Source organism: Lutra lutra, chromosome 3 (genome assembly GCF_902655055.1).
Source record: "Lutra lutra chromosome 3, mLutLut1.2, whole genome shotgun sequence".
NCBI classification, from domain to species: domain Eukaryota; kingdom Metazoa; phylum Chordata; class Mammalia; order Carnivora; family Mustelidae; genus Lutra; species Lutra lutra.
This window is the reverse complement of record NC_062280.1, coordinates 134,646,833-134,674,558: the sequence shown is the minus strand read 5'-3', so window position 1 is coordinate 134,674,558 and position 27,726 is coordinate 134,646,833.

The following is a 27,726-nucleotide window of genomic DNA, read 5'->3' as shown; positions in this document are numbered from 1 at the left end:
GGATCACCAATTATGAAAAAAAAATGTACAGACACCAAAGTGTAACTGGATTAATATTTGTCTTTCAAGGAAAAATAATCGTGGAAGTATTCATCAGGGAAAATATTGACACCCAAACACAGAAATAAAATCTGAATTTTTCTTTGTAAATTTTAAGAAGTTAATAAATAGAATTTCCAAAATTCTGATGATAGCACTTAATAGTTAGGCAAGCATCTCATTCATGTTGAAATCCAGTGAAAAATTATGAGATATCTAACAGCTCTTACACATTTGGAAAAGCATTATTTGAAGGAGTACTGTAGCCAACCAAAGATGCTTGAAATAACTCAATACAGAAAGAAAATATTATTTTTAAAAATGGAAGTAAAAACTCAAGAAATCAGTATCAAGTCTCAATTGCTATTACTAATATAATTGTTAAATGTTATAATTTAAAACAACTCTTAACAAAATATGATATATATCTTGTAGGCATTGCATTACCTCTGATAAATTAATAGGTACTCTCTGATCCTTTTTGAAGCAGATATTTCATAATAAAGGAGAAGTATTTTTAGTGTATCTAAAGTTTTTTTCTTAAGGAAGTCTTCTCATGCATTAGGTCGTGGATACAAACACCAGCCATGACTTTTTATATTTTCATGAGTTACTCATTATTATCAAGTTAGAATTAAGATTGTCCAGAGAACCTCTCTTCCAGAAGTGTTGGTTTACTCCTCTGTAGAACTTTAGAAATTCTTGAAACAACTCCTTTAATATTTAAGACATCATTTTAATGAAGAGGAGAATCTGAGAAGGAGCAGAGTGTTTTTTCTTATGTGTATGTCTAAAGTTTTTATACATTTAATATTTTTAGTAAAAGAAACTACAAGAATCTAAGGAATGCATGCTATAAATATAATCCATGGTGGTTGTTCAGCTCTGTTTTATCTGCCTCCCTTGATGCATTTGTTTATTTTTTTAAGCAGGCTTTACACCCACCATGGGGCTTAAACTCAATGACCCTGAGATCAAGAGTGACATGCTCTACTGACTGAGCCAGCCAGACACTTCTAAATAATTAGAGGAAAGTATTTATTTATTTTTTAAATTAGGCTTTTCATTAACCTTCCTTGAAATGGTTTCATAGTCTCTCCTAGAAAGTCATTCTCTTTTTATATTTTGCACCAATTAATTATCTTCAAGATCAAAGGATAGGAATTTTTGGGAAGACATTAACATGAATGAGAACACACCTCTTTCAATATACCTTCCTTGAAATGGTTTCATAGTCTCTCCTAGAAAGTCATTCTCTTTTTATATTTTGCACCAATTAATTATCTTCAAGATCAAAGGATAGGAATTTTTGGGAAGACATTAACATGAATGAGAACACACCTCTTTCAATATACCCTTTTAAAAATCTCACAAGGGGCGCCTGGGTGGCTCAGTGGGTTAAAGCCTCTGCCTTTGGCTCAGGTCATGACCTCAGGGTCCTGGGATCAAGCCCCGCATCGGGCTCTGAGCAGAGAGCCCGCTTCCTCCTCCCTCTCTCTCCCTGCTTCTCTGCCTACTTGTGATCTCTGTCTGTCAAATAAATAAATAAATAAATAAATCTTCTTTAAAAAAAAAAAAATCTTCTTAAAAATCTCACAAGTGCCCAAAATTGTAGGTGGGGTTGGAAGTGGCAAGACTGTCTCCTGAAACTAAAGAAAAGATTCATGCAGTAATAACTTAGAAATTTCTACAAATTTTCCCACCCATACTACAGTATACAAAGCAGATTTCAGGCACAATTAAAGAAGAGTTTTTGTCTAACCTGAAATGACTTCTTATGACACAGGTGATTGAGAGTTATAGTCAGAGAGATCCCCACTATGAAGAATTAGAAACAAATAAACATGCAGAGACTGGAAAATAAAGTTCAGGAGTATCAGAAAATGTAAATTTTTTTCTTTTAATTCTGTGCTTCTAATGGTTTTAGAATGTTAGGAGCAGAAAAAAAAATTTAGGAGCAGATTCCTCTGAGTTCATGTGATGTGTATTGGGGTTATGGAGAATGAGGCCCCACCCATTACCAGGTCATACTTATGAATTTCTTTATGCCTTTTTTTCCATAAAATATGAATTTATTAACAATTTTGTATGCTGCATTATGGATGAATGACATTTGTTGAGAGTTAGATTAGAGATGAAAGAATAAAATTGCTCTTATTTTAACATGTGCATACAACTAGTCTATTTTCAGACTCCAAGAAATTATGGGAAATAAGGACGTATAACAAAACCTGTTATAGATGATAAACAATTTTTTGTTAATACAGCTTAACAAAGTGTATTAACAAACTGTATTAACTGTGGAATGATTTTCTGAAAATATATAAACTGCCAAATTGATAAAATTAGCAGAAAATCTGAATGCACCCACACTTTAGGGAGACAGTTAGGAGGTTTATAAATTACTAGCACATATAGGACTCAAAGCGTGGTTATAATATGACAAAAAAATATTTTAGGGGCAGGTAGACAACATCTACTCCATGTTGTTAATATAGGACTTTAACCACTGGCAGTCATATGTCATGGTTATTCCTTTTCATCCAGTGTCTCTATCTGCTGAGGTCCTTTTCTTACATTGCTTTGGTGACTTTGCACTGTTGGTAATTATTTTTTACCAATAGTTGATTTCATGTACTTTGTTGCATTATATTTGGAAGTTTTATATATATTTCCTTTTGGGAAAATAAGAAAGCATATGCCTCCTTCCCTTATGTCTCCCTAAAGCAACAGTTCTGAGTCCAAACCCATTTTGTACTGATGATGATCTTGAAAATATATCCAAGGCACATGCAACACCGACATTCTATATTATCTATGATAGTAAAACCTGTGGGAAACTAGAACTCATTTATCATTAATCCTAAATATCAAATAATGCATAAGTGAGAAAGATCTGTTACATTAAGACGTCAAACTAGAAAAATATATATATAAATCATTTAAACTAAGCAGTAATTTTAAGCTTTCTTCTCGTTCCAGATGTAGATTCTGCTGGAAGCTGCATAGCAACAGGCCTAACTGGTTGCTCTCTCTTTTTAACCCAGGCTGATGACCTTAGAAATTTTAACCTTGCTGAGGTGTTCTAGAAAATATTGAGGAGAATGAAAAAATACCACTGTCATTCCTTTTTAAGACTTTATTTATTTATTTATTTATTTGATAGAGGGACAGAGATCACAAGTAGGCAGAGAGGCAGGCAGAGAGAGTGGGGGAAGCAGGCTCCCCGCTGAGCAGAGAGCCCTATGCGGAGCTCGATTCCAGGACCCTGAGGCCATGACCTGAGCAGAAGGCAGAGGCTTAACCCACTGAGCCACCCAGGTGTCCCTTATTCCTTTTTGATTACCATTTAGATTTCATGTCTCCCTAAATTCACTCCTTCTAGATGTATTGTGAACAGTATGTATTATGAATAGTGAAAGTCACCTGGAAACTTTAGATAGATAATTGTGAGACATTAACTGATAGCTCTAGGTGCTGGAATCCATCACACCCACCATTCCTGCCTCTGACATTTGCTGAAACTATTCCAAGAGACTTCCTGTTGTCTACTATCCTTAATTCAATTATCTATCACAAGCAAGTTTCTGCATAGCTAATAACTCCTCGTGTTAATGTTATAGCTTATTGTGGTGTGTAGGAACACATTTTGAGAAGCGGTAATCCAAATTTAAGCTTAAATCCAAGAAGGTGTATTCTTCCCAATGAATACAATGGAGCAAGGGTACCTACCAACTAGATCCAGAGAATACTTCGTTTGCCCCGAGTTTAACGGCTTTTTTTTTTTTTTCCCCTTTTTTATAACTAGATTTGAATTTCTGCTTCTTGTCTTCTTCAGTATCTGGTCAAACAGTTTCCTGCGCGTGAGCAAAAGGCACTTCCTCCTGGAACCTCCAGCACCGGGGCCCTATCCTCTGACAAGCAGGTCACGGGCTGCGCCCCAGACCCCACTTACTCTCTCCACCAGGCATCCTTCTACAGAGCGCGCCCCGCGCGCTGAGTGCAGTGAATCCATTTGGAACCAGTGACGAACTAATCTGTCAGAAAGCAGCAGAGTTCACACAGATGTAGGTGAGACCTGAAGCGGCATCAGGCCTTCAAGGGTGGGTCTGCAGTTTTTGTATTTGCTTAGCCTTGTTAATGGTAGGAAGCAAAGGGAAACCAAGTAAAGGAAAGAGCTCAAATTCTCCTCAGGCGCTTGCGTGCATACAACCAAATGAAAAAGATAATGACGAGACTCCGTGAGAAGCCAGATTCAGTCCCCTCAGCTGCCGTACTCCCTCCTGTGGCCCTACCCCTCCCACCGCATCACCCAACCAAGATGTGCAGGACGGAACAACAGCTAGGGGATCTCCAACTTCCAACTGGGAGAAGAAGGCTGTGTCCTAAATGGCTTGCCCCCTCCTCTGGAGTCTAAATGAACTGATCCCAGCAGGCTACACAGGGATGTTCACCTCAGATGGCGCTATACTTCCAGGCCTTCCCAGTGACTTGTCTGCATATGGAATGACCTTCTTCTGTGTTGTCAGGAATTTCAGTTTTGTCACCCTAAAGCTCCCCTACGTTCTCAGGCTCTTGTGTAAGTGTTCCCTATATCTTATTTTATAAAACCCCAAGGTCCCAGCTAGGATATTCCTTCCCTGTCATACTCTTCAAGAGGTTGTTTGTTTATAACCTTGCACCTTCTACACCTCAGAGCCTGGAATGAATTAAACATTCTTTATTTTATGAACTTAATGTGACCTTATTCTTCCTCACGCTGCCCCCAAAAGCACTTTCTCTCCCCTTGCCCTTGCCTGCCTCTTGGTAAAATACAGCATCTGTTGATTTTTCTGGTGATCCCCAGGTAACAGATATCGAGTCCTCCAGTCAGTTTTACGTGGTGTAATGCCCAGTGTAGTCTAGTGATCATATAAATGCAAGACTCCTCTCTCCTAGTTTGTGACTACTTCAGGCTTACAAATACATATGTTAAAAAGGGACTGTGTTTGGCTTCTTCATTATTCTTGAAGCATCTTTGCCTCCACATGCCAGCTGCTGTTTGGGTCCTCTACTGGATTCTAGTAGAATGAGGGAGGAATAGTAAAGGAAAGTAGTTGGCTGGTACTTTCATAATCTAGAGTGTTGCATTCTGGATCTAGCAGATGGCCATTTCTACTTTTGGTGGATTCTCAGGAGATCCTCCTCATGCCTGGATACTTCTTACTTCTAACACCTTTGCCCTGAAAAATTATGTCTGACCTCCCCCCCCCCCCCCCCCGCATGAACAATTCTGGCTTACTGCTCATTTCTTAGGTGTTCATATTCTCAGGGTCATTTGAAATTCCCAAGCGGAATTGGAATAAAGCTCTGGAATAAAGCTCTCTTAAGATGAGTCATTCTGGTTCTCTTGATCAGGGCCATGTCTGGCCACAGGGGAATATCCATACATTCTTGCACCATCAGGTCTTAAAGGAGGGTGACTAATAGTGCTGATTTTCCCAGGACATCCCCTATTTTAGCTGTGAAAGTCCTATGTCCTTGTAAACCCTTCAGTCCTGGGAAAACCAAAACTGTTCATTACTGTGCCTAGAGATCCATCAAAACCCTTCCCTTTTTGATGCCATTTAGGGACAGCCATGAGCACAGTCTCTCACCTTAAAATCTACTAGGCAGATGCCAGATGGATACTTGTGTCCATATTACTCAAAGCCTAAGGACTAGTGCTAAACTCCCACAAGGCAGTTCTTCCGAAGATATCTCGTTTTGACTTAACGAGGAGGAGGCATCCACTTCCTCATCTCACTGGGGAGTGGAAATGAAAACACAGTATATGAGAAGAGGATCTCCAAACCAATGGGTGCTGGGCTAATACTGACACAACCTGTTTCTCAATCTCTTAAATGCCCTGTGTACACAGTGTTGCACTTTTCTTTAGAATATGGGGTTACTTGGAATCAGTTGTTCTTCTGTTGACTTTTGAGATCTTTGCCAAACCCTTGGACAGTAAGAATCATATTTCTAAGATGGAATTCTCTGTGCTTCCATTGTTACTTTCAAGAAATTGGTAATCCTTTGTTGCTTTTATCTATGAATCCCAGATTAGAACAGATACATTTATTTGTATTTTCTTTCTGATCACTCAACTTCCAGTCCACAGGGAGAGGGCATCTTTAAGGCAAATGCTGTGTCCACACTCCATTCTAGAAAAACCATTTACAGTAGTGCATCTTAACCAGGCAGATATTCTTAAAACACTTACAGATAATATGATGTTAATTTTTACCCTCAGGTCAGGTAAATAATTATCTGCTATCTATCACCAAACATCTATGCATAAGATTTTTGTTTTTTTTTTTTTAAATTTTGTTATCAAAAAGGATAATGTTAATTATGGAGGTGAAACCTAAAACAAGTGGTTTAGTGGTTCTTTGAGAGTTAGTCTTGTAGAAAAATACAGTTGATTCAGGAGAAAAAAATCAGAATTTATTCATTTTAAAGGACATATAATAGTAGCTAAAGTGTGTGCTGGTTTTATTTGCCCAAATGTAGTATTAATGTATTCAGTCCTATGTAGGGAGTGCATTGGAAGGTGTTAGAAGCTGAGAATATACAATATAAAATACATGAGAAATTTATGGAGCCAAAGACTCAAATAATTCATAGATTCTAACTGTAAATAAAGCATTCCCTTTGTGCCCCATATGGTTAAGGGGCACAAGATTTTAACTGTGCACATGGGCTGAGATATCAGATCTACCATTGCTGGTTGCATGGTCTTTAACAAATCAATCTCAGCAACTGTCAGGCTCCAACCTCGTAACACTGAAGGATGCTCCTGAAGAATCTGTGTTTTCAAAACACAGTGTGGTGATAGCAATTTGGCAGGGGAGGGGTGCAGAGAAAGACATCGTGTTAATAGTAGGTAGTCAATAACACTTAGGCCACATCCCACAGTGACGGATCACAGTTAGTGAAATTGTGGTACTGTGATCCTTCTTCCTTCAGGAAGAGCTATGGACAAATAACGTGTGAGAGTTGCTGAACTACTTTGAGTTCATCTCTGGCATAACTGAGCCAGTACTTCTTTTGGGTGGGATGCTGTCAGAAAACACAAGCTGGGTAAATTCTTACAACAGCCAAGGCACATATTTATGAAACTTCAGAGAACCGAAGACCAAAAAAAAAAAAAAAAAAAAAAAAAAAACCCGTGAGGAAAAGCAGGTCACTCTAAAAAGATTCAGTGCCCAAATCACTGACTACTTTTTTAATAGCAACACTGAAAAAGAAAGGAAGAAAAAAATATATAGCAACACTGGCAGGCTTGAGACAATGGAACTGTCTCTTCAAAAGTCTGAGGCAAGAGTTTAGGGGGAGTAGTCAAGATGGCGGAGAAGTAGCAGGCTGAGACTACTTCAGGTAGCGGCAGATCAGCTAAATAGCTTATCTAAAGATTGCAAACACCTACAAATCCAACCGGTGATTGAACAGAAGAAGAACAGCAATTCTAGAAACAGAAAATCAACCACTATCTGAAAGGTAGGACTGGCGGAGAAGTGAATCCAAAGCGACGGGAAGATAGACCGCGGGGGGAGGGGCCGGCTCCCGGTGAGTGGCGGTGAGTGGCGGAGCAACGGAGCACAAAATCAGGACTTTTAAAACTTTTTTTTTTTTTTAAGATTTTTTTTTTTTTAATTTTTATTTATTTGACAGAGAGAGATCACAAGCAGGCAGAGAGGCAGGCAGAGAGAGAGGAGGAAGCAGGCTCCCTGCTGAGCAGAGAGCCCGATGCGGGGCTCGATCCCAGGACCCTGAGATCATGACCTGAGCCGAAGGCAGCGGCTTAATCCACTGAGCCACCCAGGCGCCCCCCCAAAATCAGGACTTTTAAAAGTCTGTTCCGCTGAGGACATCGCTCCAGAGGCTTAACCGGGGTGAAGCCCACGCGGGGTCAGCGTGGCCTCAGTCCCGCAGGCTCACAGAAGGATTGGGGGTGTCTGAGGGTCGCAGAGCTTTCAGGTATTAGAACAGGGAAGCCGGCTAAAGAGACAGAGCCGAGGAGTGACTCTGAGCTCGGGGTTACCTTGAAGCGGTCGCAGGCTCGGTCAGCTTGGAGCACGGCTGGAGGCCAGGGTGACAGGAGTCATTGGGCGCTGTTCTCTGAGGGCGCACTGAGGAGTGGGGCCCCAGGCTCTCGGCTCCTCTGGGCCAGAGAGCAGGAGGCCGCCATCTTCATTCCCGTCTTCCAGAACTCTACGGAAAGCACTCAGGGAACAAAAGCTCCCGAAAGCAAACCCAGCAAACCCGAGCGGATTACTCAGCCGGCCCCGGGTAAGGGCGGTGTAACTCCGCCTGGGGCAAAGACGCTTGAGAATCACTACAACAGGCCCCTCCCCTAGAAGATCAACGGGAAACCCAGCCAGGACCAAGTTCACCTACCAAGGAGTGTAGTTTCAATACCAAGGAGAGCAGCAGAATTCCAGAGGAGAAGAAAGCAAAGCACGGAACTCATGGCTTTCTGCCCATGATTTTTTAGCCTTGCAGTTAATTTAATTTTTTTTTCTTTTTCAATTTTTTTTCTTTTTCTCTTCCTCTGCTAAATTTTTTTAACTTTTACTGTTTTCTTTTTTAATGTTTTTTAAATAGTTTATCATATATATATATATATATATATATATATATATATATATATTTTCCTTTTTATATTTTTTATTGGCTTTTTTTTTAATAGTTTTTTTTTCTTTTCTTTTTTTTTTTTCCTTTCTGAACCCTTTTTTATCCCCTTTCGATTTGGGATCTCTTCTGATTTGGCTAAAGCATATTTTCCTGGGGTTGTTGCCACAATTTTAGTATTTTACTTGCTCCTTCATCTACTTTTATCTGGACAAAATGACAAGGCGGAAAAATTCACAACAAAAAAAAGAACAAGAAGCAGTACCAAAGGCTAGGGACCTAATCAATACAGACATTGGTAATATGTCAGATTTAGAGTTCAGAATGACGATTCTCAAGGTTCTAGCCGGGCTTGAAAAAGGCATGGAAGATATTAAAGCAACCCTCTCAGGAGATATAAAAGCCCTTTCTGGAGAAATAAAAGAACTAAAATCTAACCAAGTTGAAATCAAAAAAGCTATTAAATGAGGTGCAATCAAAAATGGAGGCTCTCACTGCTAGGATAAATGAGGCAGAAGAAAGAATTAGCGATATAGAAGACCAAATGACAGAGAAAAAAGAAGCTGAGCAAAAGAGGGACAAACAGCTACTGGACCACGAGGGGAGAATTCGAGAGATAAGTGACAACCATAAGACGAAACAACATTAGAATAATTGGGATTCCAGAAGAAGAGGAAACAGAGAGGGGAGCAGAAGGTATGTTGGAGAGAATTATTGGAGAGAATTTCCCCAATATGTCAAAGGGAACAAGTTTCAAAATCCAGGAGGTTCAGAGAACCCCCCTCAAAATCAATAAGAATAGGTCCACACCCCGTCACTTAATAGTAAAATTTACTTAGTGACAAAGAGAAGATCCTGAAAGCAGCCCGGGAAAAGAAGTCTGTCACGTACAATGGTAAAAATATTCGATTGGCAGCAGACTTATCCACAGACCGGGCAGGCCAGAGAGAGCTGGCATGATATATTCAGAGTACTAAATGAGAAAAACATGCAGCCAAGAATACTATATCCAGCTAGGCTATCATTGAAAATAGGAGAGATTAAAAGCTTCAAGGACAAACAAAAACTGAAAGAATTTGCAAATACCAAACCAGCTCTACAGGAAATATTGAAAGGGGTCCTCTAAGCAAAGAGAGACCCTCAAAGTAGTAGATCAGAAAGAAACAGAGACAATATACAATAACAGTCACCTTACAGGCAATACAATGGCACTAAATTCATATCTCTCAATACTTACCCTGAATGTTAATGGGCTAAATGCCCCAATCAAAAGACACAGGGTATCAGAATGGATAAAAAAACAAAACCCATCTATATGTTGCCTACAAGAAACTCATCTTAAACCCGAAGAAACCTCCAGGTTTAAAGTGAGGGGGTGGAAAAGAATTTACCATGCTAATGGACATCAGAAGAAAGCAGGAGTGGCAATCCTTATATCAGATCAATTAGATTTTAAGCCAAAGACTATAATAAGAGATGAGGAAGGACACTATATCATACTCAAAGGAACTGTCCAACAAGAAGATCTAACAATTTTAAATATCTATGCCCCTAACGTGGGAGCAGCCAACTATATAAACCAATTAATAACAAAATCAAAGAAACACATCGACAAGAATACAATAAAAGTAGGGGACTTTAACACTCCCCTCACTGAAATGGACAGATCATCCAAGCAAAAGATCAACAAGGAAATCAAGGCCTTAAATGACACACTGGACCAGATGGACATCACAGATATATTCAGAACATTTCATCCCAAAACAACAGAATACACATTCTTCTCTAGTGCACATGGAACATTCTCCAGAATAGATCACATTCTCGGTCCTAAATCAAGTCTCAACCGGTATCAAAAGATTGGGATCATTCCCTGCATATTTTCAGACCACAATGCTCTAAAGCTAGAACTCAATCACAAGAGGAAATTTGGAAAGAACCCAAATACATGGAGACTAAACAGCATCCTTCTAAAGAATGAATGGGTCAACCAGGAAATTAAAGAAGAATTGAAAAAATTTATGGAAACAAATGATAATGAAAACACAACGGTTCAGAATCTGTGGGACACAACAAAGGCAGTCCTGAGAGGAAAATATATAGCGGTACAAGCCTTTCTCAAGAAACAAGAAAGGTCTCAGGTACACAACCTAACCCTACACCTAAAGGAGCTGGAGAAAGAACAAGAAAGAAACCCTAAAACCAGCAGGAGAAGAGAAATCATAAAGATAGAGCAGAAATCAATGAAATAGAAACCAAAAAAACAATAGAACAAATCAACGAAACTAGGAGCTGGTTCTTTGAAAGAATTAATAAGATTGATAAACCCCTGGCCAGACTTATCAAAAAGAAAAGAGAAAGGACCCAAATCAATAAAATCATGAATGAAAGAGGAGAGATCACAACGAACACCAAAGAAATACAGACAATTATAAGAACATACTATGAGCAACTCTACGCCAACAAATTTGACAATCTGGAAGAAATGGATGCATTCCTAGAGACATATAATCTACCACAACTGAACCAGGAAGAAATAGAAAGCCTGAACAGACCCATAACCAGTAAGGAGATTGAAACAGTCATCAAAAATCTCCAAACAAACAAAAGCCCAGGGCCAGATGGCTTCCCGGGGGAATTCTACCAAACATTTAAAGAAGAACTAATTCCTATTCTCCTGAAACTGTTCCAAAATATAGAAATAGAAGTAAACTTCCAAACTCATTTTATGAGGCCAGCATCACCTTGATCCCAAAACCAGACAAAGATCCCATCAAAAAAGAAAACTACAGACCAATATCCTTGATGAACACAGATGCAAAAATTCTCGCCAAAATACTAGCCAGTAGGATTCAACAGTACATTAAAAGGATTATTCACCACGACCAAGTGGGATTTATTCCAGGGCTGCAAGGTTGGTTCAACGTCTGCAAATCAATCAATGTGATACAACACATTAATAAAAGAAAGAACAAGAACCATATGATACTCTCCATAGATGCTGAAAAAGCATTTGACAAAGTACAGCATCCCTTCCTGATCAAAACTCTTCAAAGTGTAGGGATAGACGGCACATACCTCAATATTATCAAAGCCATCTATGAAAAACCCACCGCAAATATCATTCTCAATGGAGAAAAACTGAAAGCTTTTCCGCTAAGGTCAGGAACCCGGCAGGGATGTCTGTTATCACCACTGCTATTCAACATAGTACTAGAAGTCCTAGCCTCAGCAATCAGACAACAAAAGGAAATTAAAGGCATCCAAATCGGCAAAGAAGAAGTCAAACTATCACTCTTCACAGATGATATGATACTCTATGTGGAAAACCCAAAAGACTCCACTCCAAAACTGCTAGAACTTGTACAGGAATTCAGTAAAGTGTCAGGATATAAAATCAATGCACAGAAATCAGTTGCACTTCTCTACACCAACAACAAGACAGAAGAAAGAGAAATTAAGGAGTCCATCCCATTTACAATTGCACCCAAAACTATAAGATACCTAGGAATAAACCTAACCAAAGAGACTAAGAATCTATACTCAGAAAACTATAAAGTACTCATGAAAGAAATTGAGGAAGACACAAAGAAATGGAAAAATGTTCCATGCTGCTGGATTGGAAGAATAAATATTGTGAAAATGTCTATGTTACCTAAAGCAATCTACACATTTAATGCAATTCCTATCAAAGTACCATCCATTTTTTTCAAAGAAATGGAACAAATAATCCTAAAATTTATATGGAACCAGAAAAGACCTCGAATAGCCAAAGGAATATTGAAAGAGAAAGCCAAAGTTGGTGGCATCACAATTCCGGACTTCAAGCTCTATTACAAAGCTGTCATCATCAAGACAGCATGGTACTGGCACAAAAACAGACACATAGATCAATGGAACAAAATAGAGAGCCCAGAAATAGACCCTCAACTCTATGGTCAACTCATCTTTGACAAAGCAGGAAAGAATGTCCAATGGAAAAAAGATAGCCTCTTTAATAAATGGTGTTGGGAAAATTGGACAGCCACATGCAGAAAAATGAAATTGGATCATTTCCTTACACCACACACGAAAATAGACTCAAAATGGATGAAGGATCTCAATGTGAGAAAGGAATCCATCAAAATCCTCGAGGAGAACACAGGCAGCAACCTCTTGGACCTCAGCCGCAGCAACATCTTCCTAGGAACATCACCAAAGGCAAGGGAAGCAAGGGCAAAAATGAACTTTTGGGATTTTATCAAGATCAAAAGCTTTTGCACAGCAAAGGAAACAGTGAACAAAACCAAAAGACAACTGACAGAATGGGAGAAGAAATTTGTAAATGACATATCAGATAAAGGGCTAGTGTCCAAAATCTATAAAGTACTTAGCAAACTCAACACCCAAAGAACAAATAATCCAATCAAGAAATGGGCAGAGGACATGAACAGACATTTCTGCAAAGAAGACATCCAGATGGCCAACAGACACATGAAAAAGTACTCCACATCACTCGGCATCAGGGAAATATAAATCAAAACCACCATGAGTTATCACCTCACACCAGTCAGAATGGCTAAAATGAACAAGTCAGGAAATGACAGATGCTGGCGAGGATGCGGAGAAAGGGGAACCCTCCTACACTGTTGGTGGGAATGCAAGCTGGTGCAACCACTCTGGAAAACAGCATGGAGGTTCCTCAAAATGTTGAAAATAGAACTACCCTATGACCCAGCAATTGCACTGCTGGGTATTTACCCTAAAGATACAAACGTAGTGATCCGAAGGGGCACGTGCACCCGAATGTTTATAGCAGCAATGTCTACAATAGCCAAACTATGGAAAGAACCTAGATGTCCATCAACAGATGAATGGATAAAGAAGATGTGGTATATATACACAATGGAATACTATGCAGCCATCAAAAGAAATGAAATCTTGCCATTTGTGAGTGCTGTGAAGTGTGTAAACCTGACGATTGGCAGACCTGTACCCCTGGGGATAAAAATATATGTTTATAAAAAATAAAATTAAAAAAAAAAAAGTCTGAGGCAAAATATTCCCAACTTAGGATACTCTATTCTAAGCTAATATTAATTGACTGTGAAGGTAGAGTGGTAACAATTTCATATATGTAAGGTCTCGGAAATTTCATTTTCTATACATTCCTTCCCAGGAATCTACTAAAAGTCATGTCACACAATAATTAGGGAGTCAGTTTCAAAAGATACACAAGATCCACAATAGAGGAGCTCCAAAACGACAGATGATGGATATGAAGGGATATCCCAGGGAAGCAACAATGCACCTAACTTTGGAAGCAAATACTCAAAACTGAAATTTATCTGAAACTCCGTGAGAGATGATTCCAAGAAGAAATCGATGTGATACTTGATGCATCCGAATGGCTTAAAGCAAATGTAGACAATTGGTGGGAAGCCAGAGCTTGCTTTAATGCTGAATGTTTAGTAAACTGAGCAAATAAAAACAAAATACAGGCATTATCAAACCTAGGAAAATAAAAAGAAACAAACAACAACAAAGCAGAATTCTACAAGAACAGAAATAGTAATTATACAATATATGTCTTAGCTGTGAATAGCATTTTTATGCTATCAGTAATGCCTGTTCAGAATATGGATTTAACCAAATTTACCATGTAGCAATATTGGGAGGATAAAAATATTAAATGCGTTTGTGTGCATAGTTTGCAGGAAATTAGATGGAGGGATTGAAATTGGGAGGTCAACAGAAAATAACTCCTGTTCTAATAATAAGACCAAGTCCTATATATGAGTTTAATAGTGCTGTGGAGGTAAATGTCAAATGAATAACTTAAGGAGCATCAAGTATGGTTGCTTTTGGGGAGGAATATGAAGAAAGTAGAAGACAAGGAACTTCTCTTTCTTCTCCATTTGGTCCTCATCCATTTTCTGTCCTTGTCTGTCCTCCTCAGCCTTTCTGGGAGGCTGACCTCTGTGGTTTACAACATCCATCAGTCTCCTTCACCCTTGGACTTGTGCAAGATCTAAGTATCACCTGGTAGGAGGAGAGGGAGTATTTGCCTCTGCTCTTCCTGCCCTTTGGCTTGTATCTCTCCTCCCCAGTGTCCCTTCTGCCAGCCCTGACTTCCACCGAACTGGATTTAATAGATCATTGCAAAGTTTACACAAAATTAGTAAGTTATATATAACCCATGTTTACTTTCACTTTTTCATTTGAAGTACTATAAAAACTGACTTTTGGGACAGCTGACACTTAAGGTATATTTAGAGTAAATACATGCATATTTGTTTGATCTAAAAGGTGAAAGTTCCAGTGTTTGTCTGGGAGAACTAAGATATTTGGACTATTCCTGAAAGTTCATTTGTAGGGTCGCCTCTGTGTCCTGGTGGTACAGGTAGATGAGGGCATGTTTGAGGACTTCTGTCAAGATCTTGAGAATAGACACTGCTTAGAGATATTCGGAGACTTCCTGTTGTCAACCCCTGTAATCCTTCCCTGCTCCACTCTCAACTGACTCAATGAACATACACACCTGAACACACATTCACACACACACTATAAAAAAGAGCCTAAAGACATGTACCTTGCCTTAGGGTATAGTAAAATGGAGAGGTAAGAGACCCCAATCATGTGACAAATGGTATAGCTCAACATTAAAGAAGACAGGTCAAATGCTGTATACAATAATCTTAAAGGGTAATTGCTAAGGCATGTGAGCTACTCCAGTAGACTTACTCAGACATCTACCTCACCAGGACAGCCCAAGTGGTGATGCTGAAAAAGCTGTGTTGACTTGTTCACATTTACTGGCATCTCTAGGTAATTGGAGAAAAAGGAAATCAGAATGACCATTAAGAGGGTTGCTGGGAGGGGCGCCTGGGTGCTCAGAGGGTTAAAGCCTCTGCCTTTGGCTCAGGTCATGATCCCAGGGTCCTGGGATTGAGTCCCGCATCGGGCTCTCTGCTCAGCAGAGAGCCTGCTTCCCTGCCTCTCTGCCTGCCTCTCTGCCTACTTGTGATCTCGGTCTGTCAAATAAACAAATAAAATCTTAAAAAAAAAAAAAAAGAGTGTCGCTGGGGAATACCGCTGAAAAGAATTGCCATGATATTCTCTAAAAATGGTAGTTAACAAGAATGGGACAAGATGAGGTGAAAGAAGGAGGATCCTGACAAGGATTGTAGTCGACAAATATTCTGGCATGTCTCGATTCCATATAGTGTATGGTGCACATCTAGTTTACACTGAGTAGTGGCTCTTTACTTGCTTTATTATATCTTTCTCCAATTGCCAATCCAAGAAGACGCTGCAACCTATTTTCACGTCCTTTTTTGGAGAATGCCTGTATTATTCTCTGCTTAAGCCTTCTTCATTTTCTTCCTAAATTAGCTCAATTTGCTTTAAGATCCAAATCTTCTATTTTCTGGTATTTCTGGATAATCATTTTAAAAATAATTTCTGCAACTTGCACGGCTCATTAGATGCTGAATAATAAAGCCAGATTCATTTTCATATTTCACATCTGAATGTCTCATCATAGTTAATAATACTTGGGAAAATCTATAAATTAGAGAAAAGTTCAATTTAGGAAACATGCCATATCTTAATAAAGATGTAAGACAAATTGCACCCTTGCCTTTTCTGCTTTTCTACCTACTATGCTCACCCTTTTAAGAGCTTAAACTGGCTGATTGTTGTACTACCCCCTCATCTCATGCCAGAGACATTTACTGAACACTTAGTGTTTCTCAAAAACAATGCTGAGGAGACAGGTCTGTGGCAACAGACCCTGAGTCCAGGGCTCAATCAACTGCCACAAACAACCTGCCTTCTAATAATTACTGTCCAAAATATTCCATCATCCTGAAAGTGAAACTCAAAACTAGTTCCCTGTACAAGGTTGTTGCCAGACAAAAACACACCTCTCCTTTATGTGAAGTTGTGTAGTCTCCTTAGTGAGGAACAGGTGGAAGAAACATAGTGTTATTATAGTTGAGAAACATAGCAAAGGAGACATTGTGTATGAGATTAAATTAGGGATCCTAAAATGGGGAGATTATCTTGGATTATCCAAGTAGATATCCCAATGTAACCCCAATGTCATCACCAGGGTTTTATTTTTATTTTTTTTTTAATTTTTTAAAGATTTTATTTATTTATTTGACAGACAGAGATCACAAGCAGGCAGAGAGGCAGGCAGAGAGAGAGGGGGAAGCGGGCTCCCTGCTAAGCAGGGAGCCCGATATGGGACTCGATCCCTGGACCCTGAGATCATGACCTGAGCCGAAGGCAGAGGCCTAACTCACTGAGCCACCCAGGCACCCATCACCAGGGTTTTAAAAAGAGGTAGGTGAGAAGGTCAGAATAAGAGAGAGAGAGATACAATGAAAGAAGCAGAGATTGAGTGGTGTGGCCAGGAGCCAAAGAAATGGGGGCAATGTCTAGAACCCGGAAAAGGCAAGAAAGGAATGGATTCGCCCCTAGAGTCTCCAGAGGGAACACAGCTCAGCCATCACCTTGATTGTTAGGTCACTGAGAATGAGTTTGTGCATCTGACCTCCAGAAACGCAAGAAAATAAATCTGTGTTGTTTAGAGGAACTGAGATTGTGGTGATTTTGTCCTGGTAGCAGTAAGAAATAAATGTAGCTCCCTTTCAGTCAGTCAAGCGTAAGCCTTCTTATATGTGACTGGTTGACCAGTGTATGAGACTATAGTGCAGACAAAAGCAGTCTGCTTTCTATCACTGAGGTGCATAATACATTTCCTCTTCACATGCCTGTTTCCACCCACCAATACGCAGGGGAAGTTGTTCATTGACTCCCAAGGCAGTCTTTCACAGATTTCAAAACTACTTGCTTTCTTCTTGTATGTAAGAGCTATACTTTAAGGCCATTTTCTGCATTGTTTTATCTGTGTAAATTTCGGTGATATAAACCATATTGGTGAGCACAGGAACCATAACTGTAAAATGGAAAATAAAACTGGTGCACCTGGGTTGTTCAGTTGATTAAGCATCTGACTTTTGATTTTGACTCAGGTCATGATCTCAGGGTCTTGAGATTGAGCCCCGTGCCGGGCTCCACACTGGACGTGGAGTCTGCTTAGGGGTCTCTCTCTCCCTCTCCCTCTGCCCCTCTCCCCACTTCCTCTCTTAAAAAAAAAAAGGAAAATAAAACTAACAGATTTTCCCATGTATTCTAGTGGCCTCAGGGAACCATTTGTAAGACAGTAAAAGTGTGTTCCATGAAGTTCCTATAGGTGTGTTCCATGAAGTCCTTAAAGAATAAGGAAACCTTTATATCTCTTACTGTAACACTAAGATATTCTAGAAGAAAACAAATGCGGTGTGTATAATGCGTGGATTCAGAGTAGTAAGTAGATGCCTGAGTTTTCTCCCTCAGTCATCAACACTCAGAATAATCTTGTCTTCCCTCAAACTTCTAGAGAAGTTATATTATAGTTGGTCATTTAGTGGCACCGAAGAAGACCACCTAACATAATGAAAAGCCATCTGGATGAGGAATTATGGGTACTGAGTTTTAACTTTGGCTCAGAAAGACTGTGTGACTTTAGGCAAATATCAAACTCCAAAAGAACTCAATTTATACAGATAATAAAGGAGGCAAAGAGGATTAGATACTTTCAAGGCTTCCTTCATCTCTTAGAATTCTGAATTTGTATGATTTTGGTAGACTGCTTGATACTATAATTTCTTGTCATTTTCTACTTTCCATCCAGGAACATATCATGTTAACTTTGGAGCCACTTTGCAATTTCACAAATTATTGTGAGATTGACATATACAAAAATTTTTGAAACAGCTTGCCCAGGACCTGGAGTATAGTAGGCACTCCAAAAAACCATAGATGGGTAGCTAGCTTGATAGCTAACTAAACAGACAGATGACACAGACATAATGCCTAAGTACATAAGGGTAAAAGAGGGTGTTGTATACTTTTTTGAATGTTTCACGTGCACACTAGTTTCCGGAGGAAACTGAATTTTCACATATACACTATTTCCAGAGGAACACAGGAGGTGCATCACTCAAAAAAAAAAAAAAAAATCTTCCTTTTTGTGTTTATAGCACTGTAGGAACCAAGTACAGCCAGATGGTAGGTGGAAACTGATAAGCAATAAATGGAAAACAAACTAGATAATTTTTTTGAAAAATGAGAAAGAGTTAGAAAGATTAGTCCTGTATAGATAGAATAATATATATAGTATACATTATACTATATATGGCATATATAGTATGTATAGTGTGTATATATACATGTATAAAAGATTTATATAGTATGAAGATTTATGTAGTATAAAGATATCTTTATACTGTGTATATATATATAAGTATAAAGTATATATATAGAGAGTATAAAATATAAATAGCTTATATATACTATAAATGTAAACTGGTGAGGTTAGACTCTAATCTTTCCCCTTAATACTAGAAAATTTCTCCTAGAGTTTTATTTTTTCCTGAATTTAAATTTCTAGAAATACAATCTGCTTCAAGCTTTTCATGAACGTGAAGGAATAGGAAAGATAAATTCTGCTTTTTTTTTCTTTTGGTTACTCTTTCTATAGGTAGTTATTATTCCCAAAATCATAATCTTTTAAATTTTCCTTAAACATTTCATGGTTTTCCTCCAAACGCATTTTATATAAATGGTTTCCTCAAGAAATAATTATAAACCATATGTTGTACATACTTAGAATGCACAATTCGATAAGTTCTGACATATTGCTAAATCGAGGAAAACCATCACCATAGTGAAGGAATAGAACATCCCTATCAGCCCCCAAATTTTCCTCCTGCCTCTGTGTGATTCTTCCGTCGAGCACTCTCTGCTCTCACCAGCAAGCAGCCATTGATCTGCATACCTGTCACCTAGATCAGTTTCCATGTTCTAGAATTGTATATGAACAGAGTCACACTGTAGACACACATTTTTGTGTGATTCATCTCTGTTATTGGATGTATCCATAGTTCATCATTCCTTGTTAATGCTGAATAAAATTCCATTGTACAGATACACAACAACTGTTTTTTTCCCATTCAGCTGTTGATGGACATATGGGTTTTTTTTAGGTTTTTGCTATTAAAAACAAATCTGCTGCAAACATTCAGGTAAAAGCATTTGTATGGGGACCTGCTCTCATTTCTCTTAAGTAAATACCTGGAAGTGGAATGCCTATCATATGTTGGGGAGACAAAACCACGTCTTTAAAGTAGGAGTACTATTTCTTTCCCATCAATAGTTTTACCAGTTCTAGCTGTTCCCCACCATCTCCCAAATGGACTGTAGCCTGCCCCTATGATAGTTCACAGTGGTATCTCTCTTCTCTACCCTTCACTTTTATCAGTGACTGTGGAGTGGCTCTCATCTTGACTCAAGAGTAGCTTTTTTAAAAATATAAAGTAATGACCACTTTTCTCAGAATTACTGAACTGTTTTTAATTTCTTTATTTTTTTCAGTAAGCCGTCCAAGTGATTCTCATGCCGTGGCTCACAGCGCTTTCTCAGAATGTCTCCTGTAATCATATAGCACACCTTCAAGAAAATGAAAAACAACTCTAAGAAATACACTGTGTGGGGGCATCCCCTCATCTTTTCTCCCCCCACACTAAAATATAGGACTGAATTAAATAAGGACTAACAAAGAAGACAGTAAGCTGTCCTGAACATCCCCCTCCAATTCAGTTAAACTATAGACAGATTCTTCTTGACTATGTGCCCGACTTCCCCTTTCTGAGACCCTTAACTTTAGAACACTTGCAATTACAAAGGATTCTCTGCACCTTGGAATTATAAATATTCTTCCAGCTCTTGATAGTTTTATACCTCAGGAATATCTTTCTTAAGGATCTGAAAGCCAGCCCTGTGAATGCAATCCTCAGAAAAATAGCACCCCCGTTTCCCAGTCTCGGTGGGAACGTAGGAGACTAACTTTGATGAGCACCAGAGCAATTAGCAAACAGAGATGGCCTAATTACATTGATCAACCTCAGTCCTAATATCCTTCAGTATTTTCCCTCTATTTCCAGTATTTGACATTCAACCCAAGACCTAAAAACGCTCCTGCCTTTTATCTCAGCAGAATTGAGTTCAATTTCTCTTTTGTACAATTGCCTTGAATAAGATCTCCCTTATTTATTTAACTCTGGAAATATCTCTCCATTTTTCATCAATTTTTAAGATTAGAATACTTAACCAACTCCTTTTTTTCAAACTAATGAAATTTGATTACGTCCATAGAGACCTCAATTTGATTTTGACAATGAAGGAATCCTGTCTCATTTTATTTCTTTCGATCCAAAACAGGGAGAAGAACACAGGGACCAGGTGTGTGATCTTACCTGATTTATGTGCTAATTACATCCAAGTTCCTCATTAAGCACCAATGGAAGCCTTAATGGGAAGATAACAAATAAATAGCCTTGGGAAAGAATTAGCAAGCAGAAGGAAAGGGCAGTAAAGAACCTGCCACAATTGCTCGTGCTCCACGCAGAACCTCCACTAGACCACCTGTGAGGAGGCCACGGTGGCCTCTTCTCTGCTGGAGGTGATTCGTGTAAGCAGAAACATTAGAAAGAGTGCATTTAAAAAGTACGTACCTAGGAAGTTTAAGGAAATTTTAGTGTATAATATTTTCTTGATTGTTATGTGCCATTTACAGACTTAGAGACCCTCAGGAGGAATGATTTTAAAAGAGAAAAATGCATACATTATTTGGAGTCTGAGAGAATCTTGCTAAATTTCCCATTTGAAACTTTAAGGTTAATATTGTATATAAACTTTCCTTCTTCTCTATTTCTTTATGTATGTTCTCTTACTTTATATTATTAGCTTTATCATTTTTGGATTTTTCGGAGAATTTCTGACAGTATTCTATTTGTATTTTGTTTAGAATAACCCCAAATAACAACACTTCTTTGTTTAAAATATAACTTCCTTTTACAGAGTCAGTATTTTGATTTCTGAAAACATGATACCAACATGCCATCATGATGATAGTGTCTTACATATGCATAACATTTAACAATTTTCTTAATGTGGTTTGCCATAACTCTATAGACTTGGTCATCTCCATTTTAGAAAAGCTATTTTGGCCAGTGTAGTTGTAGCTTATAAGTAGTAAAACCAAGCCTAAAACACAAGCCTCTTGAATGACTAAGTATTGTTTGTAACATCTCATGTTTCCATTTATTCAGCATAGCATTTTTGTCTCAAGAATTTTAGGTTCTGGAATCTAACTACCTGGTACGTGAGAATTCTATAGCAAGATGCCAGAGCTTGTGAGAGTCACAAGATTAACTAATTCATTGCTTGGAATTAGGATCAGAAAATTATGGAAATGCAAGAAAACTTAGAAAATATCCAACCCAGCTAACCCTTTCTTATACTATAGAAACACCTCTGAGAATCTTATATTAATCCTTTTGCTAGTTTGTATGTGAATAAATGCACACACTTAGACATAATTGTATACCAACAGTGTGGATAATAGACGAAAGCCCTCAGTATTAACTGTCATCATTATGCTATTAACATGAGAGTTACTGTTATTTTTTGCTTGTTGTGTACCTGTCCATTTCATTAAGTTTTGAGTCCTTGAAAAAGAAAATGATGCTGTGAAATCTGATAAGTCACATTTTTAAACTATAATTTTGACTGTTTTATTTTTTGTACTTAAATAAGTGTTTACTTTAAAGTTTTACTTTATAGTAGTTTTAGATTTAACAAAAGTTGCAAAGATAGTCCAGAAAGTTCCTATATACTTTGCATAGTATTTTCCCAGTTTTAATTTATTTTATATTGCTATGGTACATTTGTTACAACTAATAAACCAATAATGGTGCAATATTATTAACTAAACTTTATTAAGATTTCATTAGCTTTGGGGCACCTGGGTGGCTCAGTGGGTTAAAGCCTCTGCCTTCAGCTCAGGTCATGATCCCAGGGTCCTGGGATCGAGCCCCACATCAGGCTCTCTGCTCAGCAGGGAGCCTGCTTCCTCCTCTCTCTCTGCCTACTTGTGACATCTGTCTGTCAAATAAATAAATAAAATCTTAAAAAAAAAGATTTCATTATTTTTCCCTAATATCCTTCTTATATTTCAGGATCCTATCCACATTACCACACTACATTTAGTCATTCCGCATCCTTAGGCTCTGGGCTCTAAGAGTTTCAGACTGCCCTTGCTTTTGATGACTTTGACAGCTTTGAGGAGTACTGGTCAAGAATTTTTTTTTTAGAATGTCCCTAAATCTGGACTTTTCTGATTTTTTTTTTTTTCTTATGGATAGACGGGGGTTATGAGGGCTTTTGGAGGGGAGGGGCTTGTGGGGAAAGACCAGGTAAATGAAGTGGCATTCTCAAGACATCGATCGGATCAAGGGTACATGGTGTTAACATGACTTATCACTGATTAGCTTCACCTTAATCACCATGTCTCTACACTGTAAAGTTATTTACCTTTGCTCTTTTCCCACTATGTCCTTTGCAAGTAAGTTACTAAGTGTAACCCAAATTTAGGATGTGGGAAGTTATGCTCCACATCTCAGTGAGGGGATTATCTACATAATTATTTGGAATTCTTGTTTATAAAAGATTTGTCTATTCTCCATCATTTCTTTACTTATTCGATTGTTTATTTTTTATCAGTATGGACTAATGGGTAATTGTTTCATACTTTGGGTTGTAATTCTATGCTTCATTTGTTGTGTTCCTCCTTTTTCTCCAGTTTTGGCCATTGGGTGTTCTTACAGTTAGATCCTGTGTCCCTTGGACTTACCCTTTCATTTTACTTTTTGAGCACTTCCTTACTTTCTGACACTATAAGATACTCTGGGTTTTCTTTGTGTATTTCTGGGTCTTAGAAATCAGCCATTTCTCCAAAGAGCTCTGGTTCTTTTTATCAACGGATGTTACTGAAAGCCAAGATCTGGGCACCAATGTACTCATCACTATTGGGGTGTCATTGCTTCTAGGCTATCTGAGCAGACAGAGCTAGGAAACCTATGTATGCATAAAACTCATGTATGCTAGCAAATCTATAAGTATTTTTGTATCCATCCAATAGTACCCATTTTAAATTAAATAAGAGTTTATTCTGATGTCTCCAGCTCTAACCCAGTCCCACATAATTCATTCTAACCTCTCTGTCCTTGCTCATCTCTAACCTCCTACTCCAACAGTGAGAACCTGTCTACTCCACTCTCCATCCATTTCTTTATTTGCTCAATGCCATGTATATGCATAGTGGTTTCAAAGTAGTTAACTCTTACCCTTATGAGAAACAACTTTACCAATTCAAGGAAAGTGCTAGTTGTATGCTTTTTACTTTAGTCTTGTAACTTTCAGTCATTTCCAAAGGTACTTAAATCAGCACCTCTTCTTCCTCACCTGTGTCAGTGAGGTTATGTCATACACTTATAATAAAGCTGGGTTATTTTGTGACAGTTTACATTTTATTCTCCTATATGAGTTTTAATTTCTTTTAAGTTTGTTTTGAGAGAGCATGAGAGCACAAGAGCATAAGCAGTAAGGCGTGGTGAGGGGTAGAGGGAGAAAAAGGGAGATGTATGGGGGCAAAGATCCTCCTTCTTGACCACTGGAGTTCTGCACCTAAAATATTTCCTGGCTTATAGTAGGGGCTATTATCAGAGATCTCTTACTTAAATGTATTTCTTTTTTTTTTTTTTTAAGATTTTATTTATTTGTCAGAGAGAGAGGAGAGCGAGCGAGCACAGGCAGACAGAATGGCAGGCAGAGGCAGAGGGAGAAGCAGGCTCCCCGCCAAGCAAGGAGCCCGATGTGGGACTCGATCCCCGGACGCCGGGATCATGACCTGAGCCGAAGGCAGCTGCTTAACCAACTGAGCCACCCAGGCGTCCCTAAATGTATTTCTTGATGCCTGCAGATTTTGGTATCACTGTTCTTTTATATCACTCTTTCTCATCTAGGCAATGTGAGATTTTATAGGTAAGCTATGGTCACATTGATAAGCACACCTCTTTCCATAATATAGTTCTCTCTCTCTCTTTTTTAAAGATTTTATTTATTTATTTGACAGAGAGAAAGAGAGATCACAAGTAGGTAGAGAGGCAGGCGGCAGGGTGGGGGAAGCAGGCTCCCCGCCGAGCAGAAAGCCTGATGTGGGGCTTGATCCCAGGACCCTGGGATCATGACCTGAGCCAAAGGCAGAGGCTTAACCCACTGAGCCACCCAGGTGCCCCATAATATAGTTCTCTATATATTGCAAGATCTAAACTGTTTTGTAAGTTTTGCCTTCACAAACAAAGTATGGGTTATGAGTTTGCACATGCCTGTCCTTTACCTTTCCCATATTAAATGGTAGGGATTTCTGTTTCCAGCTTAGCGAGTATCATTGTTTCTTTTAACTTTTTAAAAATTGTTTTCCATTTGGTTTAGAATGAAGTTCCTCTAGTCATTTATTCTATTTTTAGAGAGATTAAACTATCACCACACGAATGAAAACTGCTTTTAGCTGAAAAAACTCCTAGCAGATACCCAGGGAGTTAAAATTTCCCAATGCTACTGTATCTTCCCTCTGGGTCTACTGTAATTTCCACCACACTGTCATTATAATAATAACTAATGTCATTAACATTAGTCTTCACAATTTATAAAGGCATGGTACAATTTCATTTGATTATCACCAATGAATCTAGAAATAAGTCTGAAAATCATCTTGTAGTTGAGTTTCAAAGATGTGAAGTGGGGCCCTTGGGTGGCTCAGATGGCTAGGCATTGGACTCTTGATTTTAGCTCAGGTCATGATCTCAGGGTTGTAAGATCAATCCCTGAGTCAGGCTCCACACTCAGCTCAGAGTCTGCTTCTCCTTCTCTCTCACTCTCCCTTTCCCTCCACCTCTCACCCCCACCTGCCTGCACACTCTCTCCTCTCCCTGTCTAAAATAAATAAATAACTCTGGTAAAAAAAATGGATTTGTTCATATCATCATGCTAGTAAGTCATGATCTAAAATAGGAACACAGTGTTCTATCTCTAAATTTTGTGCTCTGTTTTAATTTTTTTTATTTTGACATAATAAAAGAAAAATATTTTGAGATAGAGGAGCTGCAGCAATAATACAGGAAAACCTATCTCCGTATGTATGTTTCTCTGCAAAAATACAGATTTGTTTTCTTAACGGTTCAGAGTAAGTTGCAGATATGATGCTCCTTTACCGATGCATACTTCAGTGTGTAGTGCGTATTTCCCCCAAAAAAGTATGTTCTCTTACATGACTGCAGCCCAAACTCAGGAAGTTAACATCGATACAATACTACTTCTAATCTTCAGAATTACTGCAGATTTTGCCAACAGTTCTTCTGCTCTTTTGATGACACCATTTCCTTCATCCGCTGTAAGCTATCCTTGGTTTCTCTTTTAATTTCAGCATCATCCACAGTCTCTCTGGGTTGATTTCATGGTTAGGCTCATTAATTTTCCTCCATATCTCTATATTTTTAAACTAAGAAGTCAGTTTTCTTTCTTGTTTTTTTATTAACAAGGCTGTTTCTTTGCAATAGTGTGACTTCTCTCCTTGCCACATTCTATCACCCAATCTTGATTTCTCTAAATTTGTTGATTTCTAGAGAACAATGTGAGCAGTGCCATGATGGGCTCTCCAAGTTTGTATATTATCGACTCTATTTAGAAGTCAAGTTGTCTATCTCTAGTTGCTTAATACCAGGTAATATTGTTTTCCTGTATGAATCTCTTACCATCTTCTCTACTTTACTTCCAGTGTTAAACTTGCTATTTGCATAGAAACTAGACTAATGTGATTACCCAGAGTATTTTTTCCATCTGTCTACAAATTTAGTTTAAATTCCTCATTATCAAGTCATTTATCTCTGAAATTATGCTTTTTCTATACAAATGACATAGCTTATTGGCAAGGGACAGAAGTTATCAGTCTGGTATCTTGAGTCATTTGGAAATGTACATTTAAAAATTCCATTTTCAAACCCAGTGTTTTTATTCACATTTATTTCTTTCTCTTCCAGAGTTCCAATTGCCAGTGGGAACAATGACTAAAAACACCACCTGTGAATACTTGTCTTTATTAATTGCCAAAGACTTCATAATCTCTAAAACATTCCTTTTTTACTCAAACCATAAGGATAGTAAGTAATTGATGGAATTTAAGTATCTTAAAAAAGGTTTTCTCTCTCTTTCAAATCTATATACCTGAAATGACAACATACCTGTGGATTGACTGTTTAGGGTCCCCTCTCTTTCTTTCTTCCTTCCTTCCTTCCTTTCTTCCTTCCTTCCTTCCTTCCTTCCTTCCTTCCTTCCTTCCTTCCTTCTATGTATTTAAGAAATATTTGAATTCTTAAATCCATATATCTACCTGACACTTTGAAAAGTGCATTATGGGAATAAACAAGGCACACTGACCACACTGAGCTCTTATTATAGGCCGAGTTTCATACATCAATAGGAAAACAAGTAAGTAATAAATAAGTACTAAAATTACAAATAAATAGTAAAGAAACAGTGATAAATGTATCAATTGAAATAAACAATGTGATAAGACAGAAAGTGATTTTGAGGGAGCATCTGTTAGGTAAAATGAGCTGGATTTCTTTTCTGAGCTAATGAAAAACACAGACAAATACCTGGAAAAGAAAGTCAGGTAGGAAGGATTCAAAAACAAAGTTTCCATTTCCAAGTATGTGGTGGCATAGATGTATAGGCATGGTGACTAGATCAGATTAAAAGATGCCCAACTCTCGGTGGCAGTATGAAGAGGGTTGTAAAGCTACTACTAGCTTGTATTCCAGGAATCCTGACTGGATAAAGAGGGATGCAAGACACTTAGGGACTCCTTCTGAAGAAAGACTCTTAAGTAAGCTTAGTCTGATATTCTCGAATGATTCACCAATGATACAGTGTTCTGAAATAATTCTTTCCTCTGTGTGGTCCAGTGGTAGTGTGGAAGGTTCTCTGCTATTTTCTATATCAAAAGAGTTGACTATCAAGAATGAACTGCCTATTACAAACACA